Genomic DNA, 25,964 nt, shown 5'->3' with positions numbered 1-25,964 from the left:
GCTGCTTCCCAAAAGGTCTAATGGTCTTTTATTATCCAAATAGCTCAGATGGTTTGGAAAATGCACATCTGTCCAGAACAGCAGAGTGAGGAACGGGGAAAGAGGAATATCAAATTTAAAACACAGAACTTCTGATACTTGCCTTGTGAATGACTTTACAAAGCAGAGAGGAAAGAAAGAGCTTTAGCTTTTCTGGTTTTCCCTCTTGCCCTTGGTTCCTGAAGCCCAAATGGACCTGAGAGGGTCAAGGTTCTTATAAAGCAATTGAACCCACATCAAATTAACCAGCAAGCTCTGAAGGAGCAGCCCTATGGGACATCGTCTCCATGAATCCCACCAGTGACCCCTGCATTGGGTTTTGAATTAAACAGCCAAGACATCCGTTTGTGACACAAATCAACCTTTTAAATGGTGATTTTAAAAAAAAAAAAAAAAAGCTTTGATATCAGAGCTGCTTCCTGTAAAGGTTAATCACTAGGAGTATGTGTTATGGCTGCCCATAACTATTCTTACTCTTTCTACCTCTGGCCAGCGGGAAAATAGCAGCACGCTTTCCTTTGCCTTTTCTTCTCTGGCAGCAAATAATATTAAAGGTTCTGTAGTTATTATAATATTAAAGGTTCTTCACTATTTGTTAATGCTGCCAGTTGAACAAGGCAAGACACTGGCATAGAGAAAGTTGACAGGAGAAGATGCTTTTGAGGTGAACAGACGCTAAGTACTCTTAGTACCTTTGTACGCAGGGATTTAAGAAACAACCAGGGTGTGATATTTAGAGGCAAACCCAGAATTTCCATTCACAAACAGCAACCAAATCATTCCTGTCAGGATGAAATTTATTTTAGATTAAAAAAACAACTAAACAAGAGAACAAAAGTAAGGTGTTCATAAGAGAGCACCATCAACTGCACTTGTCTCCTCTGGAAACACAAAATGGCAGAGCCCACTGAAGCAGGAGGTGGTCTTCCAGTTTTTAGAGTCCAATACAGAGAAACATAAGCTGAATCCATCAAAGTGACCTTCTGCAGGAAAAGAGAGAGTTTTTGAGATACTGAAGTTAAATGTTGCATCCAACCCTATAGGCTTTAATGTAAAATTCAGGGATTGTTCTGTTAGGAAGAATTGACTATTCAAACTGGAAAACTGCATGAAATGAATGTGAAAGTTGAAGCCAGGACAGTCAAGCCTAGATCCTCAAAGGTATTTAGGTTCCTAATTTCCATTAATTTCAGTGGAAGTAGGATCTTAAATACCTTTGAGGATGTGGGCCTCAGAAATAAAGCTGCTTCTCTCTCTGCCCACAAACTTGGGTTGTGTTTCTCCCATGATATGTAGCTATGACAAAAGTCATTGATTAAATGGTCACATTATTTCTAGGTGGGAGCCAACAGTACACACCACTGAACTAATATTTATTTTTGTATGCACCAATCAGAATAACGTAGAGAAATGATTCATGCACTAATTGTCTCTCTTTTGTTGTGTTTGATGATGGCCTTCTTTAAAAGTTCGAGCTTAGCATCCCAGCCATAGAACAGGTATGGTAGCAGTGCAAACGTCCCCACATCACACTGCTGCTAGAGCAGTGCTACTCAAAGTGGTGGTCCGCAGACCGGTGTCGGTCCGCAAGCCATCGGCTGCCAGTCTGCATGCACATTGAAAAAAAAAAACTTGCCGGTCCCCCACCTCAGATAGCTTGAGAAGCACTGTGCTAGAGGACAGTTTCTCTCTGCCTCAGGGAGTAGTAGCTTTGCAAGAGAAATACCTGTCTACTGGGATCTGGACTGAGTCACCCAACTCATGTCACATAGACAACCAAACAACTGTTATTCTGTGTCTGACCGGGGCTGGATTTGAATGTATAGCCTAGATAGAAGGCTCTTTAGCCCATTACCAATTCCAGATTCCTCCAGCCATATCACATATTACACACAAGCTGTATACTACTAGATTATACAGGTAAATTGGCCTTTAGGAAATTCCCTATCAGGTTGTACTACTGTGACCTTAACATTGCCATTTTATTACTTTTGAATGTTTACATTCATAACACTACACTAACATAAGGTTAGTATTTGAATTATGTGCCTGGAGTGGCATCCTGCCCCACTGAAGTCAATGGGAGTTTTGCCACTGATTTCATTGGAGACAGGATTTCACTGACACGGTGTGTCTACACTGCAATCAGGACAGCATACCCAACTAGCTTTGATTGCGCTCACTCACTAAAAGTAGCCGCAGAGCCATAGCAGCAAAAGCAGTGGCATGGGTTAGCTGCCCAAGTACAAACCGTCAAGCAATTATCTTTGTCATCAGATCACTTCTTAGCTTCACCATCTTCACCACTCAGATTCTTTCCCGCGGTCAATTCATGGTCTGCTGATCCTACACAGTGCCTGATTTTTAAAAAAAAAATTCCAAAGTTTAGCTGGAGTGCAGAAGCTCCCTGAACACTTCAATCCTGGAAGAACCACTTAGCTGCTCTAATCTCTTTCTTTTTTGACTTTGACTGTGCTGAGGTGAGGGTAAGTGAGAATCCTGCCCACCTCCTCCATTTCTGCCTTGCCTTTTTTCCCTCTAGTCTGAACTTTACAATAAGCTTATCTCAAATTTGGGTGCCACACAGTCATACATTGACAATATTATGTGATCATATATTGAAAGATCCCAGGCAGTCCATTTTTCAGTAGAATTCCCTGGGCCCTCCCTGCCAGGCTTACCATAAACCTTAATAGCAACAGCAGGACAAATTCCATTAACACCAAGTTGATGATTTGCATCTGTTCTATATTACCTAGAGTGTTAGGAATTTAGTCACTAACATTAAGCAGAGCTGCTACCAGACACTATTCAGTTTTTCAAATTAGAATAATTAGTTTGGGAGAGGGGAAAGGACAAGGAAGGAGGGGCAGATAGTCTTTCCCAGCATGCTCTCCTTAGGTAGCTGGCCATTTAAATCTGGGAGCAACAGCTCCAGCCCTAATGAGACCATTTGGTAACTAGCTCTCTTGCCTTCTTTTTCAGCCAGTGACTGTTTTTGTTCTTGCTAGATTTTTTTCTTCTGTATTTCCTGTTCTCTCATTTTTAAACTGGGGTACAAATTCTGTAAGCATAAAGGGGAGTTAATTTTATTAAGTTGCTGTGCTGCCAATTACATTTTAAAGTTGAAATCTAACAAACTAGATCTTCCAGTGTGATAAATATTGGAACAGAGTTTAATTAGGAGAGCACCTTTTTTACTGGGTCCAAAGAGCATTCGCTATTTCTATTTGACCATAAAATACCCTGAGATGATTAAAGGCAAAGCCTCATGTTGGTATATTTGTATCTCTCTTTTATTGTCTTCTGTTAAAGTATTATATTTCTGCCAAAATCTGGCTCCTTTTTTATAGCTCTGCTCTCTTTGCTGGAACATCTTCCCACTAGTCTAATAAATAGAAGGGAGCAGAATGAACGATGCCCGACCTCCAACTTTCCCAACTTTGGCCATCTTGACAGAGGCATGTTATTAATGTAATATTTTTCAGTGATTGCTTTCCATCTTATTGCGCCTTTCATTAGAGGATCTCAATGTGTTCTAAAGATAGTAAAACTCACAACAGTCTTGTGAGGCAAAAAATATACAAAAATCAATTCGTCCACCTCTGAAATACACTCATTTCTATGGTGCCCTGTAGCTTTTGTATAACATTGCACAGTAAGATTACACAATGGTCTAGAACAAAAAGTAGAGAGTATGGTATCAGATGGAAACTGCTGGGGGAATGCAGGTAGGCAGAAAGAAATAATGTGTTAGAATTTGCTTAGAACATCAGAATAAACCACCCTACTTTTATGGAAAGCCCTACTGACTCTTTAAGGACCACAGTTACTTTTTACATCTCATCTAAAAGACAGCACCCTTCCCACAATACTGGGGAAATGAGTCAGTTCTGGCTCAGAGTACCATCTCCTGCATCATCACTACCACTTCCAGAAGGATCTCGGTGTTCTAGAAAGGCTCCCTTCTAAATAGCAAGCTATGCTGGTAAAAAAAGATTAATCTTGTGGTTAAAGGACCTAGAAGGGAGGAGATCGAAGTTTGATACCTAGCTCCGCTATGTGAACATGGGCACATTATTTAAATTCTATCTGCCCCCATTCCTTACTGTAAAATGTGGATAGTAATACTTCCTTTCTTCTACCCTTTGTCTTGTCTGTTTAGATAGCATCTGCCCTGGAGAGCTTGCAATTTCCTACTGTGTGTACAAACAGTGCCCAGCACAATGGGCTGATCTTAGTGATGGCTATTGTGATACAAATAATGATATTACCTCTCCTTAGCTAGTGATATCTGACAGGCTCACAGATCAAACTGGCTGCATTAGGAAACTTTAAATTCCAATCATGTTATTGCTGAAATCTGTTGTCTTTATAGTAGTTTTACCATTAACTTCAATAAAAGCAGGAACAGGCACTCATGACCCAGAAGAGACAGATGAGACAATCCACCCCACTACCCTATTTTAAATTTTACAGTACACACAAATATTATTGCAAACTGATAGAAGCTTTTTGTTAGTGGCAGTTTGCCAGTCCTTCTCTGATGCCTCCTGCTAGGTAGGCTAATCTATGGAACTCTGAGGGATGCAGCCCAAATCCTTAACAACATTAAATTTCGTTCAGTTAACTTCGTTGGAGGAAAGTTTCTGCTGTTTGTTACCCAGTCTTAGGTTTCATGCCATTCTACAACAAGGCCATGCATGCAGCCTTAGGTGTGCAAGACTGATTTAAAGAGATTCAAATTCAGAAACTTCAGCTAGGCAAGAACTGCACAATTATCAAATCAGGCAATAGCACTGTTTCTTCAAAGGCAAGTTATTAAATATACATAGGAGGGAAAAGGTTGGGGAAGGTCACTTTGATTTAGTGTGGCTAGCTAGAGAACTGTGGTATCAACAGATGGGAAAACCCTCACTAAAGCCAGCCACATGGTTCATGTGTATAAGAAGTAAAAAAAAAAGTATCTGAGAGTGGACAGCTAAAAATAACAGTAACAGCAAGTGAAGAACCTGTGTCACTAGACAGAAAAGTGCACCGGGATGGGTATCTTTATTTAGCTGAGTAACTCTGCTAGAAACCCAAGGGTCCCTACCTGCTTTGCATTAAGTAGAATGGATCTTCAGCCTTCTGCATTTCTGAGGCAGAAGGGTAGCCCACAGTAGCAACGTGCAAATGGTCTATCTTAAAATTGTCTCCATTTAGGTTGCATGTGGCCTTCAGATCTCCCCAACTCCCATCTCCACGTGCTCCAAGATAGAACCAATATAGTGCTGTGGATTTGGACTGTATCTCCTGCTACTGAGCCACTTCTGTAATAAAAAGGATGAGGTGACCAATTTCGATGACTGGGTCAAAGGTGTCCATGACAGGCCAATGACAGCCAGCGAAGTTGCTCTGAGTACAACTAAAGACACAGCCCAAAGTAGGAAAAGGACTTATGATCTCAAGTCCAATGGGGCTCTCATCAGACCTGGTGACTGTGTACCAGTTTGTAGCCACAGACACCAGAGACGTAATAAAATACAGGACAAATGTATCCACACTGTGGTCACCCACAACAATCCCGAACTGCCAGTGTATGCTATCCAGCCTGAACAAGGACGTCCTGAGAGAGTAGTACATAGGGACCAGCTAAAGGTAGTAGTACATAGGGACTTTTAATCTTAGCAGGGCTTGTAGGAGGCATAGAGCAGCATTTCCCGAGGAGCCTAAAATCAATGGGGTAAACCAAAACCCTAACAAGAATGGCGAGATCCCTCAAACTGACCCAGTATTACCTGAGGATAGGGAAATAGAAAATATGAATAACAAACCACCAGTTTTAAAAAGGTCCAAGAGGGCTAATAAGGGTGTACTTCCTGTTAGATTTATAGATAATTATGTTATTGGTTCTATGAGGTGTTTTAATGAATATTGTTATGTATAGTATGAAAAGTAGATGTGGAATATTAAATATGTTAAATGTTCTTTTGATAATTGTTAATGGGTTTTTGATATGATACGATATGATGTGGGTATATGTTGTTACTATGGGGCCCGGATGTACTGGTGTGAATATTGTGGCTGTGGCAGAATTTTAGCAAGAAGGAATGTAAGGGGACTGTTGCCCCCTTACTAACATTCAGTGGGGGTGTTTTAGTTGCAGCTCCAAGTACTAAGAGGGGGAAGGGTCGATGGGGAATCAGGACCCTGAGACTTCCAGTCCCTAGGAGCAACGGGGAGAGGCCAATGCTCCAGGTCAGCCTGAATGACAGGGCGGGCAGGCTAATCAGGGAGTCAGGAGGCCAGGGATGTTCCGTCCTCTGGGTGAGCTGGATTTGCCTGGGTCAGACAGAGTGGGGCCGAGCTAAGGAGAAAGCAGGAGCCCAAGCTAAGCTGGGGAGCAGAGCTGTGCCAGATCCAGAGGGACCAGAAAAGCAGCCCAGAGAGAGCAGACCCTGTGTTGGGAGCAGAGCTGCAGCAACCAGAGCCAGAGGGTCCAGAAAAGCAGCCCAGGGAGCAGGTCAGTGCTGGGAGCAGAGTCACAGAAGCAGCCTGCAGAGCAGACCTATCCTGGGAGCAGAGCTGCAGCAACCAGAGCCAGAGGGGCCAGAGAAGCAGCCCAGGGAACTGGAGGCAGAGCAGCAGCAGTGCTGAGGCAGAGTGGAGCTGGAGCTGGTGCTGGGGCTGGAGCAGTCCGGGGCCGGGTATCGTGAGCAGCTAGGGAGAGCGAGGGGGACCCTGGGCAGTAGGCCCAGCACAGGGAGACGCCTCAGCCAGGAGGCTCTGCAGGCCAGACTCGGAGGGGGATTAGTAACCCGACAGGGAGGGGGCATCGCTGGGAAGAAGGGCCCTGCCACCTAGAGCCTGAGAGTGTGTGTCCACCACCAGAGCGAATGTCCAACCCACAGCATCCCTGCAGCACAGCCAGGGCCTGAGAAGAAGGCCTGGGACTTACAAGAAACAGACTGTGAACTGCCCTGACGTTCCAGAGACACTGTTTTGTGATGTTCCCTGCTACAGAGCGGGATGATGTATTTCCTTTAACCTTTCCCATTTCTCCTTATTCTTTTTAAAATTAATTGTTGATTAAATAACTTGCATTTGCTTTAACTTGTATGTAATGGTCAGTCAGTCAGGGAAGTGCCAGTGCGGAGAGAGTACCCCAGAGTGGGGACACCCTAGCCCCTGTCCTAGGTGACCACAGCAGAGTTGGGGGTCGAGCCTCCCAGGAGTCCTGGGCTCAGCCTTGTTGGGGTTACGAGGACTCTGCCAGACAGGAGAGTGGAAGGGGAGTCCTCAAGGGCAGGGAGGTCTCTGGGTAAAGGAAGTGGGAGCGAGGACTCAGATCCTTTCGCTAGCCCACTTCACCGGGGTAGTGCAGAAGCCAGGAAAGTTCCCCACAAGAGTGGGACTATTCCCCCGCTTACATATGGAATGCTCCCTAGTGATTTGCTGCCCTCTCATAGCATGCCAGATTTCTAGCCAGATTTTTCCAATCCTTTGTTCCTGTGGAACCCAACGTGGCTGGAACATTAGACTGGAAGAGTCTGCAACAAAAACAATATGCAGCATTCTGGGTTTTTGAGTACATAAGCCACAGCCTCTCCACTTTGTCACCATTGGGGATTTCACACCAGTAATGTGTTGGATGGAAACTTTTATTTTATTGTCTTTGGGGAACATGAAGTTTTTCACTTGCTGTGGCCCATGCAGTACAAGGAAGTCCCTCAGGCTACTGTTCAAACTGTCCCTAGCTATATTGGTGCCCTATGCAGCCCCCCTGCAGGGGGGCTGTGTGGGGTCCCAGGCCTCCACAGGAGGGGAGCAGAGGGGACTGGTCCCAGGCCTCCGCCGGGGACGATGGGGCCTGGCCCCAGGCCTCTGTGGGGGATGGCCACTTTCTGCGGGAAGTGGAGTGACCCGGCCCCAGCCTGCTCCACTCCCCTGGCTCCCAGCCGTGCTGCCAGCGAATGCTGGGGGGCAGTTCCCCCTTCCCCACAAGCCTGCGAGGCAGGGGAGCAGAGCAAGCTGGGGCCAGGTCACTCCACTTCCCAGAGAAAGTGGCCATCCCCCACGGAGGCCTGGGGCCAGCCCCCCTGCTCCCACCCGTGGAGGCCTGGGGCCCCAGGCTGCTCTGCTCCCCTGGCTCCCAGGCTTGGGGGTAGGGGGGAACCGCTCCCCAGCACTCGCCAGCAGCATGGCTGGGAGCCAGGGGAGCGGAGCAAGCTCAGGCTGGGTCACTCCATTTACCATGCAGTGAGCGCAGGGTCGGGCCTGCCTGCAATCTTCAGGGGTGTGGGGGCAGGGCTGTGGCGGAGCACGGGTGGGAAGAGACAGGGCTGGGGCAGAGCAGCAGCAGCAGGGGCCTGAGGAAGAGCAGGAGCAGGGGCTGGAGCAGCACACAGCTGTGCAGGGCAGCAGGAAATTTGGTGCCCCAAATTTCCTGGTGCCCTACGCAGCTGCGTGCTTTGCGTGTGGGTAAGGACAGTCTGTCCGCAGTCCTGGATCATCTAAACTTAAGGAACTAAACTCAGCAGCAGTTGTTTCTTGCACCTCCACCACACTCTTCTCTGATCTATACTTTTCTTCACAAATGTGCATGGTTACATCCATTTGAAATGGAGATATGGATGCTACAGTAGCTGCCAGGTCACCTGCACTCTGACTAACTGGAAGATCAGGCATCTCCTCACCACTCACATCCTCATTTGGGCCAGAAAGCTCGCCGTGAACATTTGGGTCTATGTATCTCAGGAGAGCTCCTTCCTGCTTAGATAGAAAAGCTTCCTTTGCTTGCTTACTTTTTCTGAATGCTGCCCCAGAGGGGTGTTTTCTTCTTTCACTCAGGACTGCTGTTCTGGGCCAGCTATAGTGGCTCTCAACACTCAATTGAAGGGGACAAATAAGCAGGCTGGTAGCAGGGCCTGAGTGAGGGAAGATATCAGTGTCTTAAAGGCCTAACTGGCTCCTACTACTTCAGCTGACTGCTTGCTCTCCTCAAGTGGGTTCAGGGAAGCAGCAGGAAACAGGAAGCTCCCTGAGAAGCTGGTGTTAATCAGTCCAGGATTCTGGGGGTGCTAGAGAGGCTCCTCCTCGTCTCTCCCCCTGCAGCTCCTGCTGCTTTCTGTTATTCCCTCTCACCTTTTCTCCTGCCTGCCTCTTATGTCTCTTGTGCCCTTCTTCCTCCAGCCCAGCACTCCACCATCTCTGTGCATCTAGAGCAGAGAGAAAACATATGCACCAGCAGCAGACACAATTTTCTACACTCTGGGTCTTAGTGCCCCGCCACACACACACACACACAGTCTGGCACCTGAGGCGGCCGCCTCAGCGTGCCTCATGGTAAGGCCAGCCCTGTGACCACTGGTGATGTTGAAATGCCAATAGTGATCCTGGGGGACCCAGTCTCCCCTTTGCTCATGAAGCCAGCCACCTCAGCAGCACCAAGAAAAGGTTCAATTACCAGCTCAGCAAGGGCAAAGTAATAGTTCAATGTGCTTTTGGTAGATTGAAGAGGTGTTGGCATTGTCTGCTCACAAGATTTGATCTCAGTGAGAAAATATCCCAATGGTTATAGTTACCTTCTGTGTCCTGCACAATATCTGTGAAGCAAAGGGGGGAGAAACTTGCTGCCATAGTGGAGGGAGGACGTGGAGTGGCTGTCTGCTGAGTTTAAACAGCCAGACACAAGGGCTGTTAGAGGAGCTCAGGGAGGCTGTGAAAGAGCACTTTAGCAGTGAGCCACACTAATGCATGGGTAGTATTGGGTGTTACCTGGCCCTGCTGTTCTGGGGCCTGTTAGGAATTGTGTGGTGCTCGATGTATGTGTACAAATATAACACTGTCAATGCACTTATTAATTTTGTGGTGCTTGCTGTACATTTATGATTATTATACTATTTGTCACTGATCCTGTGACTTGTTGCACTGTACTGTGACCAGTAATTGGCTGCTTTCAAAACTGCTAGGCACTCTGCAGCATATGTTGTGAACTAATAAAGATGAATTATGTTCCAAATAATATAATTTTATTCTGTAACAAAATCAATGAAAAGAAAAATCCATGCAATTGTAAAACAAATGCATTAAAAACTTAATACATTAATAGAACAGAACTTATGAAGGGGAAAGAACATTCATGTCCATTTTAGCTACACATACACTGATCTGTGAAAGGCACAGTTGATGTATGTGAAGCTGGGGTTGTCTGTAATGTCTCCCCAGGTGGCAGGGCTGTCCCTAGGGGGGTGAGGGGCCTGGGACATAGGTCCCAAGTTTCTATCTCCAGGAGGTGCTCCCAGGCCCCCGCCCCCACTCCACCCATTCCCCCAAGGCTCCACCCTGCCCGCCTCTTCCCCATCCAGTTCTGCCCCTCCCCCGAGCATGCTGCACCCTCGCTCCTCTCCCCTCCCACCTAGCGCTTTGAGATGCCGCAAAACAGCTGATTGGCAGTAGGCACTGCGAGGGAGGGAGGGGGAGCCACTAATTGGCGGAGCCTGCCGATGGGCAGAAGGCGCTGGGGGGAGGAGGAGGTTGGTAGGGAGGCTCCTCCCTGCCTCCTCACGAAGCGCGGGGCCCCCCCAAAGCACGAGGCCCGGGGCAGTCGCCCCAAATGGCCATACTCTAGGGATGGCTCTGCCAGGTGGAGTGAAGCAGCCTCTTGTGCCACATGGAATATTTAAGGCAGGGTCTAGGGAGATACTGCAAGGGAGTTCTTGATGGACTGCTGAGGGGGGGGTGAGCCTGGGATTGTTGAACCTATAGTCACCAGAGTCTACAGCATCTGTGTTTGCTACTGGAGAAGCCCCATTGTGTCCTCATGCATCTCCTTCTCCTTTTTCTGCTGGGACTCCTGGGCCTTTCTCCTCTCCACTCCTTCCTTCCCCACGCTGTCTGCAGGGTTCACCCTCCAGGCCATGTCCTCATGGCCAGCCCCCCACCCATCCATCCCATGGCTCCTACTGCCACTCCAGATGCCCCCTCCCATCGTCCCTGGCCCCACTGCCTCCACCAGCTGCCCACCCATCCACCCCATGGCTCCTGCTGCCTCCCCCAGACACATACAGCTCATCGCTCTTTGCCCTGCTGTCTCCCACCAGTCACCCACCCATCCCCATGGGTGCTGTCCCTTGCTGCCTCCCCCAGATGCTCACCCCTTGCCCCTACTGCCTCCCCCAGCCCTCCATACAATCCCCCCATCCCTATGGGTCCTGCTGCCTCCCCCAGCCCCCCACCCATGCCCATGGCTCCCGGCCCCTATTGCCTCCGCCAGACCCCCACCTAACACCCCGGTCCCTGCTGCCTCCCCTGGCCCCCCACATAAACTCCCCATCCCCCATGGGTAGAGCCCTGCGTGGATACAAATTTATATCCGCGGATGTGGATATCTGTGGATATAAATCAGTATCTGCAGAACTGCAGGGCTCTCCCGGGAACCACAATGGCAAAAGGAGCAGAGCGTCAGGCCACCGCTCCTAGGAGCCAGCACCCCACGCCGGCAGCTCCTTCCACGCAGCTGTATCGCCCCCAGCCCTGCCCCCGTCCCTTCCGTGCAGCTGTCTGTGTCTCCTGTCTGGGGTCAGTACAGCTGCATGGGAGGAGCTGCTGGCTCAGGGCGCTGGCTCCTGGGAGCGGCGGCCCCTGGTTATGCTCCTTTCGCTGCTGCAGTTCCCAGGAGAACCCTGTGGTTCTGCGGATACTGATTTATATCCGCAGATATCCGCATAGATTTGTATCTACACAAGGCTCTACCCATGGGTCCGGCTGCTTTCCCCAGAGCCCCCTTCTTCCCCTCCCGTTGCCCCGACTCCCCAAGCTCCCTTTGCTCACCCCAAGCAACGACACTCAGGCAGGCTAGTCCAGGCATGTACCTGAGCAGAAGCCAGCCAAGAAAGGACAAAACTCCTTCCGTGCGCTCCCCTGGCAGGGAGCTGGGCTGACAGCCCAGTCTCGCTTCCTTGCTCTCGCTGCCACCTAGTGGGGATCAGCAGGATTTCTAGCTGCTGGTGCCTTTCCCAGGCACATCTCTGCTGCTGCACTCTCTACTTCAGTGTGGCAGAAATCTGGTGTGGGGGGGGGATGTGACCCTTTGTTCTCCCCCCCCCCCCACATGTCGTCTATGCATGGTGTGATGCAGCACAGGCTTGCAGGTTCTCACAGAACCTGTCATCCTGAGTCCTCTTATTTCTCTTCCTAAGGTGGCTAGGTGTTCCGTAGGCGTGGAGGGGGAGACGCTGAAGGCTGCAATGGTACCATTGATGGTACCATAGAGGTATCATTGTCCGTATAGTCACAAAGGAAAGCATAACTTAGGATTCAGAACTCCCTTCTCTTGCTCCACTAAAGTTTTAAACAAGATATGCTTATTGACATTTCTGCTTTGGAGTGCTTGTGCTCGTTGCCACTCACAGCACCAGCCATGGTGGGTATGGGCCACCAAAAGTGAGGGAAATGAGGAGGGAATTGCTTGGTTGCATGAAACTATGAATATAGGGCACTGGCACTGGATGCTGGCACCATTTTCCACAGGCGGTGGGGATTTTAGCTGATATCTCACTCCTAAGGGTAACAAAAGCAGAGAGAGCACAGCTGCTGCTGGCGTCCAGAAGCCTCACGGGACTGTATGCTGCTAACCTGTGTACTGAAATCATGCCTGCCAAAGTTATTGCTGACTGGCATAGGAAATGTCCTACAGCGGTAGAAGAAATAAGGCAGCCATCGCTATAAACCTTCGGCAGAGGACTGTAGAGTACCTCCATGGAAGTTTCATCAAAATCTCTCAAGAGGATTCAAGGACATCCCTCTGTACATAGACAAACTGCTCCAAATGCCCTCCCTTACCTAACTTTACAGGGCAAAGGAAAGCAGATAACAAATCTTGCTTTGTTGTACCACTACATCTTCTAGTGCAAGTAAATTAATGAAAAGCACTTCTGGAGCATAGAGCCAACATGGTCATCTAGGCAGTTGCACACAAGAGAGAGAGGCTAGGTGTGCTCACCAAACTGGGCAATCAGGAAAAAGCAGTTCAAAAATTCATGGGACTTCAAAAGGGAGGGGAGTTTACAACTGTGACCAGAGAGACCAGTGGCAGGCATTGTGGGACACCTGCTGGAGAACTGTTAGTGTCGATATAGGTAACACAGTCTCTACACTCATGCTATGTCAACCTCAGTACATCGACCATGGCTCAATGCCACTCGACGAGGTTGATATAAAAGGGCACCTACATTGGTGGGAGACAAATTTAACTGTTTAACTGTAGAGACTTGCACAACTAGTTTGATACATGGTGGCTTACATCAACCTAACTCTGTAGTGTAGACCAGGCCTAACTCTCACTCTATTTGTTTAACATTAGATCCTACACAAATGTTGACGGCATGATGTTAAATTTAATTTGCGTCTTAGTTATGTAAATTCACCCAGCAGTTGTGGCAACAAATACATGTTTTTGTGCATCAAATTATACAAACTGTATCATGTTTTTCCCCAAACATTCTGGGAGTTCAGGAAAATCAGCATTTTGCAAGTAGCACTTGAGCCAAGCTTAACTGTGTGGGAAAATGTCACCATAAATTTGTCACTGAATAGGTTGACATTTAAGGTGACTCCTGTGACAAAACATTTTGCTCTGAAAAAGCTGCATTTTTTCCGGGGTTTATCAGGATGTGACAAATATTCCTCCTCAGTTTTAGTGATACATCAACTATGAGAGAACTTGATTTTTAAACTAATACTAGCACAAGGGATATTACTAACGAAGCTTTCCCACCAAAATAAAATCATGGAGTTATTGCAGCCTGTAGGGAAGATATATGCACTGTGGATTCAGGTTGGGTCTCATCATCGTCTACTTCTAGCCTTAGTCCCATCTATATGGGGTCAGTTCTTCGAGTCCTTCTCCATTCCAGTTTGTCTTGACGCAGTTCCTCAGAAACTCCACAGCTATTCAAATCCTTTTGTATAACATCCATCCATCTAGATTTGTGTCTTCCAACCCTTCTCTTACCCTCCCCTTCTAAATTCTTATATATTCTTCCAATCTTCTTTTCACATTCCCGAACCACCTAAGCCTGGATTCTCTCAGCTTTTTTATAACTGGAATCACCTTTCACACTTCCCCTAACACTTCATTTCTAACATTATCCATCTTTGTAACTCCAGACATCCAAGGTTTGGTTCTCATTGAACATGTGAAATGTACTATAGTTGATTCACTGAGGAATAAAGATTCCAACTTATTTTAATGAGCACCAGAATATTTCTTCTATAAAAAAAAAAAAAAAAAGAGGGAACTTCATATAGAAGCTCTTTTCTGAGGATGAAGGGAGGTTTCTCTTATCACATCTAAAATAGAGAAAACAGGAAGGAATTCCGCTTCAACTTTAGGCCCTGATCCTACAAACACAGGGTAGTGCTTAGAACAGTGAGTAGTCCCACTGAGATCAACGGCAGCTCACTGAGATGAAGGATGGGCTTGTGGCTAAGGCACTACAAAGTGACTCAGGAGATCTAGCATTAATACCCAGCTCCATCACATTTTTCATTTGTGATCTTGGAAAAATCAAATGGCCCCAGTCTTGCAATGGCATTTGCATGCACAGACCCCTGCATGGTGTTCCAACTAAATTAGGGTAGCTCCAGACCAGTAAGGGAGAGAAGTTCGCCAATGCAATGTCATTGCAGGATCAGAGCCATAATCTCTCTGCTTCAGTTCCCTATCTGTAACATGGGATAACCATATTTGCCTGCTATACCAGGATGCTGTGAGTAAAGTGAGGCAAAGTTTTTTGGATAAATAGTTTATTCACCAAAAAAAACAGTTTCAGGTTGACAAAAACTATTTGGTGAATAATTTTAGCAGAACAAAGTGTATGTTGCGGGGGGGGGGGAATCCTGAAAAAGTCAAAAGATTTTATTGAACACATTTAAAATGTTTAGCCTTTTCATTTCATTTCAAAATTTTTATTTTTTTTTTTTAATTTAGCTGGATTTATTATTAAAGTGATAAAAAATACCCAAAAACAAATTGAAAAAAAAAAAGGCCAAAAAATCATTTCTGATTGAACAAATCATTTTGTTTCACCCAAAATACACTTTTTCAGTTTTCTATATTGGTGAGAAAAACTAAATTTCTGTTTCAGGTTGAGCTGAAATTATTTTCTTTCCTCTGTTGGTTTTTCTTTGTTCGTTTGGTTTGGTTTGGTTCAGCCACCAAACTGAAAAATCAGTTATTCACCGAGCTCTAGCTTATTCTGTTAATGTTGGGAAACACTTAGAGATCCTTGCATGGAAGGCACTATAAAAGCACTTATTATTATATTTTTTTTCATTTAGTATACACCAACCAGGGATCAGCAAACTAATTACATCCTCTTATTGAAAAGAGAGTTTATTGGTAACATTAAAGCTGCCCAAGATAAACATGCTTATATCTTCCTGCTGTTAAACTGCATTGACATAAGTGTTTAATATAACATTTGACCTATCTCTCTTGATTTTTTCTTGATTACAATTGGGCCATTTGCACTTCAATAGTTCAGCAGTTGAGCTTTATTTTCAGGGGGTCGGAACATAACTAAGCACTAAAAATTTCCTTGAGGCTGCAACTTGTCATAAAAAGGCTGAGCCCAGGAACATTTTTAATGCCAATTTTGGAGAGAGAAAGTGATTCCATTGTTTTTGTAATTTTTGTTTTTTGAGTCTTAAAACTCGAAGTTGTGTCTCCAAAAATGGCTTCCATTAAACGAATGCAGTTCAACAACAGTTTGACAGCTTTTTCATTGTATGGGTTAATTTGCCAATCTTTGTAAAGTGCCTTGAAGATTAAAGGTCTGTGTAAGTGCTAGGTATTATTTCTAGTAATCATGGGCTATACAGATTATGTATGGCGAGTGGCTGTGGGAGGGAGACGGAGTGCATGAGATTTTAACTAGGGTGGCCACCTGACCAGGTTTTCCCAGGATTATCTCTTTTTTGACATAGCTGTCCTGGAAAATCTGTAAGGGTGCTCAGTACACACTGCCAGTTGTCCAGTTCTGTGGGCTCAGGATCATCACAGATGTCCTGTTTTTTGCACCTTGGAGATGGCAATCCTAATTTTAACCCTCTACAGTAGATATAAAATAAAGAGGTATTGACACACTGGTATTCTCTTGGTATTGACACCGCCTCATCAATTATTGGGAGTGGACCACATCCACCCTGACTGAATTGGCCTTCTCCATTGGTTCTCCACTTGTAAGGTAACTCCCTTCTCTTCATGTGCCAATATATATTTATGCCTGTATCTGTAATTTTCACTCCATGCATCTGAAGAAGTGGGTTTTTTACCCACGAAAGCTTATGCCCAAATGAATCTGTTAGTCTTTAAGGTGCCACCGGTCTCCTCATTGTTATTTTAAAATAAAGAAGAACATTTTGGGGCAAAGGTCTGTGTTGTCCTGTGTGTGTGCACCCTATTGCCAACTCTCACCATTTTCTCACAACTCTAGTGATTTGGGGGTGTGGTTTTTTTTTTTTTTTACTTATCTCATCAAAACACAATGAAAGGCACCAAATCATGAATTTTCCCTTCGTTAAAATGGCCACCATCTCCATTTACAATCAAGGAGATGACACCATCAAGATGGTCGCCATTTCCCTCCAGTATGTATGGAAGTGGAAGTGAGGCTGCCACTTCCCACTAATTTCAATTAGATTGGAGCTGCGCCCATGGGCAACATGGCTGACAGTCATTCAAGGGGCTGGACTGAACACAGGAACTGTTAGGAGCAGCAGAGTTACTGTGAAAGATGGATAGGGAGAGTGGGGGAGGCCAGGCATCGGAGAAGCAGGAGGCATATTAAGGGTTGCAGAAGAATGGGGTGCTGAAGATTGTGGGGGGCAGAAGAGAAGGGGAGCAGAAGGAGACAACTCATGGGTAAGGAGAAAGAGTGCTGCCCAGTTGGGAAGGGGGGGAGAAGAGAGTGAGCGAAGTGTTGTTTCTTGCAAAAGGCTAAACTAATCCCTTATTGTTTTTATAGTGACATTATTCTTGATATGAACTACTGATATAAGTTTAAAGTTCTGTAATATGTATAGCTGTAACTCATCAACGCCAAAAAGTAATATCAATTCTATATGCAAGTGTGAATCCATGATGCATTAATTAGGCCAGTGGTTCTCAAACTGTTTATCATCCAGCTCTTATCAAAGGAAATTATAAACTAGGAGGGGAGGGAGTCAAGACAGTAATAGGACATGGATGGCAGTTCTCCTATTTTAGGGCAACGAGCAGGTAAGTTGTGTCTCCATATGAGCAGAAGGGAGATGCATTAATTTCTGTGTCCATTAAAAGTTGATATTTTAACCTGAAATTATCATACCCACATTAGCAAAGTAGTAGGGAGAATTTAAAAAGTCAAAAATGGACTAAAAACATGATTTGATGTTTGTTTGTTTTTAATTTCATGATGGGTGGGTTCTGACTCATGATTTTTTATTTTTTAAGGCTGGCAGTACTGGTTCAGCGTGTAACAGAATGAGGCCAAAATCCCAACTGGGTCCTCTGGACACAACCACAATATGAATGTTAAATTAGAATCTGATGTATATTGTGCCAACCAAGAAATTGCATAACTTTCTGTATTCTTTCCTCCACCTGGCCAGTATCCTGTTTTGTCATGCTCAGTTTAGATGAAAGCTCATTGAGAGAGAGACCACATCTTAATTCCAAGTGAAAAGCACCAGACACACCTATGGCACTGTATTGAAGTGCAGCAGCCAATACTTACACTTTGTCTCGTCTGTTAGTTTTTCCCTTTAAATTGCCAAACATGGGCATACTGTGCCATTGATTTTTTTGTTACTATTATTTTTTAATCAGAATCCTCATCACAGGCTTCCCATTAATCAATTCTGACTAAAAATTAATGGCACATTATGCCTCATTCAGATCCTGCTTAGGGAATTGATCCTGCAAGTACACACTATGTAAGTACCTTTCTGTATGCAAGTAGTCTCAGTGAATTAAAGTTACTCATACGAATATGTATTTGCAGTGTCGGAGCCTGGTTTGTAATTTACAGTCTGATTCAAAGTCCATTGAAATCAGTGAAAAGGTCCTATTGATTTCAGTCTTTAGTGACAGACAATGGATAGCATTTGATGTGATAGCAGTTAGATAGCCCATGTGAAATTAATTTGGTCATTTCAGTCCAGTTGTCCACAAAACATCACCACAATTGTCACCCTCACCGGCAGTTTGAGCTAAGCAGTTGAAGACTGAATGGGCTTAAAAACTGGGCCACTCGCCCTCTAGTGGTGGTCTCTCTGGCAAGGGTTGAAACATAGTGATAGAGTAGCATGGGGAAAATGTGCGTTGCCACTGCCCACACAGTATCTGTTTCTGAGGATAAAAAGAGGATTTTTGGTTTCCAGGGCTTACAAACAGGAACAAAAGTCCCCCCCAAAATGCAAAGAATTTTGAAAAATAATTTGTACTACAAATAATGTAAAAATCCAAGTGGTGAGGACTTTTCCATTAAAGCAAAAGAGAAATGTATGTGCGGTGGGTGAAATTCACGCCTGTGCAGAGGTTCAGCATAAGGCTTTAGTCCTTCTTCACAGAAGTGGATTTCCCCCTGTCTGTAGCTGAGTTCTTGTTACTATTATTGTAGAGATTGTTCTTTTATCCTTCATCCGGACACAGCCTTGCCTGCCTGATCCTTCAGTGAGGTCATAATTCTCGGTTGATTGCATCACAGTATGTTGCCATGGAAATTATTTTAAAGTCACAAATTGTGTGCATTATGATTTCACAGCAGATGGGCTGTGAGGGAGGAAGTCCTCATTTAAATTTTTTTTTTTAAATTGCTTTGGTAACTAGCAAGCACAATAAGAAAAATTATGACAGTCTCATCAAAGGTTAATGGATTCATCTCTCTCTGATCTGTGGAAAGTCCAAGAGGAGGAATACTAAGCAGAGGCTGATTCCATGAGCCCACTCAGCACTTTGGTTCTCTGACTGATTGGAAAATCCTGTAATCTGCCTGACTGCAGAAAACCAAGAGCAGTGGCGTGGAATTCAAACTCCCCCGCATCTCAAAGAACCCTTCAGTTAGTTGGTCTATGCAAAGGCCTAGTAAGACGTGGTAGATGGTAGGGGTGGAGAAGGCATGTGACTTTGTTAAAGACACCACACAATGAAAGAGGGAGATTTGAACTCCTGAATAAGGAAGACTATTTGGAGATCTATCTGAGGTACTTATATGGCTCCCATCACCAAAACATCCGAGCCTCTCACAATCTTTTAAATGCATTTATCCTCACAACACGCCTGTGCGGTAGGGAAGTACTATTATCCCCATTTAAAAGCTGGGAACTGAGGCACAGAGAGACTGCCATACAGGAAACAAAGCGGTGGAGCAAATAATTGAACCCAGGTCTTCAGGCTAGTGCCCTATACACTAGATCCCCTAGCCCCAACAGAAGAGATGTCTCTAAGCTAGACATTTGGGTCCTGATTCTCAGAACTGCCGAGTATCCACAGCTCCCGGGGACCTCACTGGTGTTGTTGGTGCTCTGCATCTCCTTTGACTTCCGGAGGGAGAAAAGTCACCAGAGAATACGCTTTTCCATAGCAGAGCAGCTCAGCAATCTCAAAGCAGAATTCTGAAGCTAAATATCTGTCTTCTGTGTCTGCTGCATTCATTGTGATCAGCATTTCAGTGGCCGCAGATTGAGTCCTATGTATTTAATTGATAGCAGAGTGAAATGCTGCATGTTCTACTTTGTTCAATGTCTAGCTCTTGATCACTATAAGAAGAAACCAGATGGTTCCCACGATAAGTGATCAGCACTCCTGGAGGTTTTGAAACAGAAAAAGACAGATGCCAGTGTGCCTTTTGCCAGGACCCATCTTAAGCACAGGCAATACAAGCAAATACTTGGAGGGGTTTCACTTCGGGGATTCGCTCACTCTAGACTCAGCAACTAATCTTCCCTGTCAGCCATAGGCCCAGAGGGAGAACACATCTTGCCTCCAGATCTCCATCAGCATAGGGCCCTGAAAATCATAAGGTCAGTCCTACCCAAGATTTGATTCAATTAGATTGCTGTGCTTTTCTGTACATGTATTTTAATGTCTTGTTTTTCAGATAATGCATCAGATCAGCCTCTCTCTGCTCTTTCTGTGCTTATGATTTATACAACTGAATGAGTAAGAAAACATATTTAACTGATCAGAAACCAAAATGCCCTGGTATGTAGGAAGCTTTCATTGGGTCATTTCTTTGCCAAAAAAAAAAAAAAAAAGAAGAAGAAGAAAGAGGTGAGGTTGGGGTTTGGTATTTTGGGAGGGTGGATTGGACAAACTGATACTGATATAGAGCCTTGTTTCGCCACCATTCATTAGCACCATGTGTCCTGATCTTCAGCCACTACTTCCTGCCATTAGCCATTAGCAAAGAGATCAAGATTTCTGCAAAAGAATACAGTACCAGCTTTTGTGTTTAAACAATGTATTACAGGTACCTTAGTTTCCACTGACATAGATGATGGTACAAGGCCCAATCCACCCCTTAAATTATAATAAAATCACCATTTAATTCAATTGAAGATCCATAAATGGATCCATAGCAGAACTAGGGGGCAAAGAGGACAACGATCATAGTGAAATTACCTATTAGGGGCCTAACCTAACTCCCACTGAAGTAAATTGAAAGACTCCCATTGATTTCAATAGGAGCTGGATCTGATCCTACAGTAGCAATTCCACTGTCTTGCAAATCTCCAGCCAGAATGTACCCTATATTAAAGAGATGGTGTCAGGTAATTTTGGTCCAAAATACAGGGTCTCTTTAATGGACATTGGAAGGTTTTACAATTCCCAATATTAAAGCTGGGCAAATAACAAAAAAACCAACAACTTGTGAATCTTTTAAAGGGAAAAATATTTAAAAATTCAATAATATTAATCCTTTAATATTTTACCATCTATACCTAAAAAAACACATTTTTTCAATTTTTTAAAAATAAATGGAAACAGGTTTTGATTAGATTTCACTGCGGTGTTGGCAACCCAAACACTACAGCATGTGAAAATCTGAAAGCAAAACCGACTAGAAACAAAAGTCAGACTACCTAGTATATTTTCATTCCAAGCAAATCAAATTGCAGCATGCAAAGAGCGTGAATAGTGAAACATACACTGGAAATATACTCTGATTTCTGTTGTAATGAACAAAAGGATAATAAATAGTGATAAGCTTTATTTTATTTTCAATCTATAAAATGTCTATCAACCCCTTTGGTCCCAAATACAAAAAAGATGTATAAATATGATCTAAGCCAAAAGGCTGAGAAGAAGACAAACATCTTTTAGCCCCAAAGACTAAGGTCTCAGTCCTGAAAGAAAAGGAGTACTTATGGTACCTTAGAGACTGACAAATTTATTTGAGCATAAGCTTTTGTGAGCTACAGCTCACTTCATTGGATGCATTCAGTGGAAAATAGTGGGGAGATTTATATATACAGAGAACATGAAACAATGGGTGTTACCATACACACTGTAACCAGAGTGATCACTTAAGGTGAGCTATTACCAGCAGGAGAAGGGGGGGGGGAAGGGGGATCCTTTTTTAGTGATAATCAAGGTGGGCCATTTCCAGCAGTTGACAAGAACCTCTGAGGAACAGTGGGGGGGTAGGGGGTGGGATAAACATGGGGAAATAGTTTTACTTTGTGTAATGACACATCCATTCCCAGTCTCTATTCAAGCCTAAGTCAATTATATCCAGTTTGCAAATTAATTCCAATTCAGCAGTCTCTCGTTGGAGTCTGGTTTTGAAGTTTTTTTGTTGAGGTATTGCCACTTTTAGGTCTGTAATCGAGTGACCAGAGAGACTGAAGTGTTCTCCAAATGGTTTTTGAATGTTATAAATCTTGACGTCTGATTTGTGTCCATTTATTCTTTTACGTAGAGACTGTCCAGTTTGACCAATGTACATGGGAGAGGGGCATTGCTGGTACATGATGGCACATATCACATTGGTAGATGTGCAGGTGAACAAGCCTCTGATATTGTGGCTGATGTGATTAGGCCCTATGATGGTGTCCCCTGAATAGATATGTGGACAGAGTTGGCAACGGGCTTTGTTGCAAGGATAGGTTCCTGGGTTAGTGGTTCTGTTGTGTGGTGTGTGTTGCTGGTGAGTATTTTGCTTCAGGTTGGGGAGCTGTCTGTAAGCAAGGACTGGCCTGTCTCCCAAGATCTGTGAGAGTGATGGGTTGTCCTTCAGGATAGGTTGTAGATCCTTGATGATGCATTGGAGAGGTTTTAGTTGGGGGCTGAAGGTGTTGGCTAGTGGCGTTCTCTTATTTTCTTTGTTGGGCCTGTCCTGTAGTAGGTGACTTCTGGGTACTCTTCTGGCTCTGTCAATCTGTCCTGAAAGGAGCTATCCCCTGGGCAGACCACTTTAGTCTATCTTCTGCAGTGTCTAGAGGCAGGGGGAAGCCTCTCCCAGCTGGCCTGCATATGAGGCTTTTCAGCTACATTTATGCTGCTCAGGCCCTTTTACTCAACATAAAGGGGTTGGAGAGAGGGTGAGGATCTCACCCTTAGTGTCACTATGAGTGAAATTCATAACAGAAGGCATAAATGGGACTTAAGTAGTGCATAGACCTTTTGCAGCTGCTCTGCCTAGAAGGTAATTTAAACCTGTGTGTGAACCTCCTGTTACGATCAACAGGAGCGCCACTACTTATTATAGTTTTTATATGCTCTTAAGGACTGACCTTTCTTCAAAAGAAGATATAAAAAGCAGGTGGATCTGCCTCACTGAGGGCAGCAAAACTTAAGTCACAAGCTGACTTTTATTTTATTTTAAGCTGTGGTCAGGATTCCACTACCATGCTTATGCAAAATATAATAAAAAATTGTGTGGAGTTGAACTGAAGCATTTCTGTGCAAACCATGTGTCTCCTTCAATCCAGAACAGACTTCCTAGTCATTTCTCTACTAGACCTAGCGCATTAACACTGATTAGTGTTCTATGAAGAATAAATAATTGTTGAATGAAACTGTAGGGTCCAAAGATGGTCTACAATATATGACACCAAAGAATGGAATATGCCTTCATCATATCCTATTCCTGGCCATAAGCAAAAAAATCCAAATAATTCAGCAATGTAGGATGGTGTCACTTTACAGCAGGGCTGGCAGTTTTAGGTGTGGAGCTCAAATCATCATGTTATCTAGACACGCTGATCATAAGAAAATAAGGCATAATATTTAAAACAAGAGGGATCTCTGCTCTCACTGTCCTGGGAAGCAGTGCATGTGTGTTTTGTGCTATGTAATCAACGTAGCTTTTGTTTTGTTATCCATTGAGAGCCAGGTCCCACACAATGGAGGTGATGGCTAGTGGCGTTCTCTTATTTTCTTTGTTGGGCCTGTCCTGTAGTAGGTGACTTCTGGGTACACTGGGTGCAACTTATCCTTTCACACAATGAATAGGCAATTCCCGCTCTGTTACATTGCCATCAATCCATTAAACACAGTTTTAAAGTTGTATTAATTGTAAGTGATTATTATCTATTGAAAGTTAACAAGAGTATATCTCCCCTCTGTTTTTTCCGCCAAATGCATCCGATGAAGTGAGCTGTAGCTCACGAAAGCTTATGCTCTAATAAATTTGTTAGTCTCTAAGGTGCCACAAGTACTCCTTTTCTTTTTAAGAGTATTCGTGTATCTGTCATAAATATATATATTTTAAAGGTTACATATGAAGGAGTTAGGCCACTGATTGGATTTATAAACCAAAGTCACGAATCAACATGATATCCAAAGGCAAAATAGAGCTTGTGGGGATGAGTGAATTAACTGAAATGTGCAAAATCATGTGACCAGACTGACAATGACAGAAGTTGTGCATCTGCTGAGTATTAGCAATACCCCTTATTCTAGCAGGAGATTGAAATAAATTTCTTGAGAGCAGTTTGCTCCCAATTTGTTCATTTCAAATGTCAGGACACAAATAATTTTTGCATAAGACCAAATTCTCCAATTTTTGATCAAATTGTGTGAAATCATTTATGTGATAGAAGATCACTAACCTTTTTTGATGGAATACATATTTTTGGAGGACAAACAAATCCCAATAGATAGTTTACTGCAGAAGCCATTGTTGGCACAAGTTATACGGTCTTTGCTATATGACTTTAAGGACCCAAGGGTAGAATCAGCCCTTTAAATGTTTAGGATACTTTTTAGGCTTGATTTTCATTTACATCTATGTCCATTTACACTGTGTAAAGGCGACTTTAAATGGACACAAATGACATTTACGCCTATCCACAGATCTCTTTGCACTGCCAGACCCATTTAAAGGGGCTGTAATATAAATGAAAATCAGAACATTTCAAAAGCAGGTGGATTTTTACCTTCTTTTTGTTCATCTGCTCCTTTTAGAAACATAATCACACAGATGCACCAAAACATTGTGGCTTTTGTTTCTTTTCATTTTACAAATTATGAACATGAGGGCAGTCATCAGAGATGATTTTTTAAAAAATTGTTTGAAAGTTCATGACTTTGTCAGAAATCTAAAAATTCTGAACTGGCTCTGTAGCTGGTTAGCCTGCCCCTCGTTAGGACCCCCCCCCCCCCACACACACACACGACCTGCAATTTGCAAATATTGAGTTGAAGTTTTTTTTTAATAAATCAAAACTGTCAATAAAAACATTTGACCAAAAATAACTCAAAATTTGGAAACTTTCAGCTATTTTCAGTAGTAATCTTTTGTGCCTTCAATATAAGTGGAGAGTATGTATGTCTATCCTCCCCTATTACCTAAATCTAGAGCATAAAAAGGTAAGCATAAACCTCAGTTGGAACCACAGAAAAGAAAGGCAGAAATCAATTTTGGTATCAATACTCACAGATATTAAGCTTAACCAGGCAGTCAAAAACAAACCTACTCAGTTGAGAGTGCCCCTGTAAAAACTGACATCACTCTGAGATATTTACCTTCTTAGATGATTATTCAATTACAATAACGTGGTGCTTTTTTTCAAACAGTCGAATGCAAGCATCTTGCAATCCCCCCTTCTAGACAGAAAAAAACAAAATGTTCAATAAACAAGGTTGTATAGCTGGTTTCAAAGGTGCAAGATGGGGTATAATTATGCACCCCACAATACTATTAACATGAAACCAATATGAAAACTTTCAGGGGTGGTTCTAAAACCAAGTCCAGATTACAGGTTTTTGGAGAGTTCTACATACACAATTAAAATATGAATTTAAAATAGATAACATGTCCCTGCCATTCAGAGGATAGCATGCTTCTCACAAGTCATATTAGCCCGTGGTTGCTATAAATGGCTGGTATTTAGAACTCAGATGCAATCAGTAAATATGAATTTTAAATGAATTTAAGTAAATAGAAAATAGCGTGCAACCTATCTCACTACATCCTTGTAAGTTAAAGCCAAAAAGACATTAAATCTTAATTTTAAATGGTGAAATGATCCCTCTGTTTATAGGAGATGAATGGGAATTTCAGGCATTAACTGAGAAACAGTATTTTCCAGAAAACAATAAACAAGAGTGATCTGAAGTTTTTAAAAAAATACAAAAGGTTTAAAAAGCTACATTAGAAGTAGAGCATGAAGGAGAAAAAAAAAAACCTCCCACCACCCCAGGTAGCCTGACCTGATTCTAAAAGAGCTAGTTATATAAGAAAGACAGTTTCATCAATGCCCTTACAATGTAAACAGTGATTGGAACTTTGTTTTCAGCTGATACACAAGATGCACATAGTCAGAGCCTGAAAAGGCCAGGACTGTCATTCCTGCCTCCTCACAGATCTGTTTTGTTTCACCAACAGACAGAATTCAGGCAGATCTGAACACTGGGTAAACGATGAGCACAGGCTGTTTACCTTGTTCTC

General features: G+C 43.8%; 1 long non-coding RNA gene across 1 annotated transcript; it reads right to left on the bottom strand.

The window, feature by feature from the left end:
• Window positions 1-840: 840 nt before the first annotated feature.
• Window positions 841-25,919, bottom strand: LOC119850740. Its single transcript, XR_006278667.1, has 3 exons — window positions 25,040-25,919; window positions 2,291-2,396; window positions 841-1,022 (listed from the first exon to the last, which is right to left on the bottom strand). It is a non-coding gene; the product is annotated as an uncharacterized LOC119850740 (long non-coding RNA).
• Window positions 25,920-25,964: the final 45 nt, after the last annotated feature.

This window comes from Dermochelys coriacea, chromosome 2 (assembly GCF_009764565.3).
Source record: "Dermochelys coriacea isolate rDerCor1 chromosome 2, rDerCor1.pri.v4, whole genome shotgun sequence".
NCBI classification, from domain to species: Eukaryota; Metazoa; Chordata; order Testudines; family Dermochelyidae; genus Dermochelys; species Dermochelys coriacea.
The sequence above is the reverse complement of the archived record's forward strand: the minus strand, read 5'-3'. Positions and strand labels throughout refer to the sequence as shown.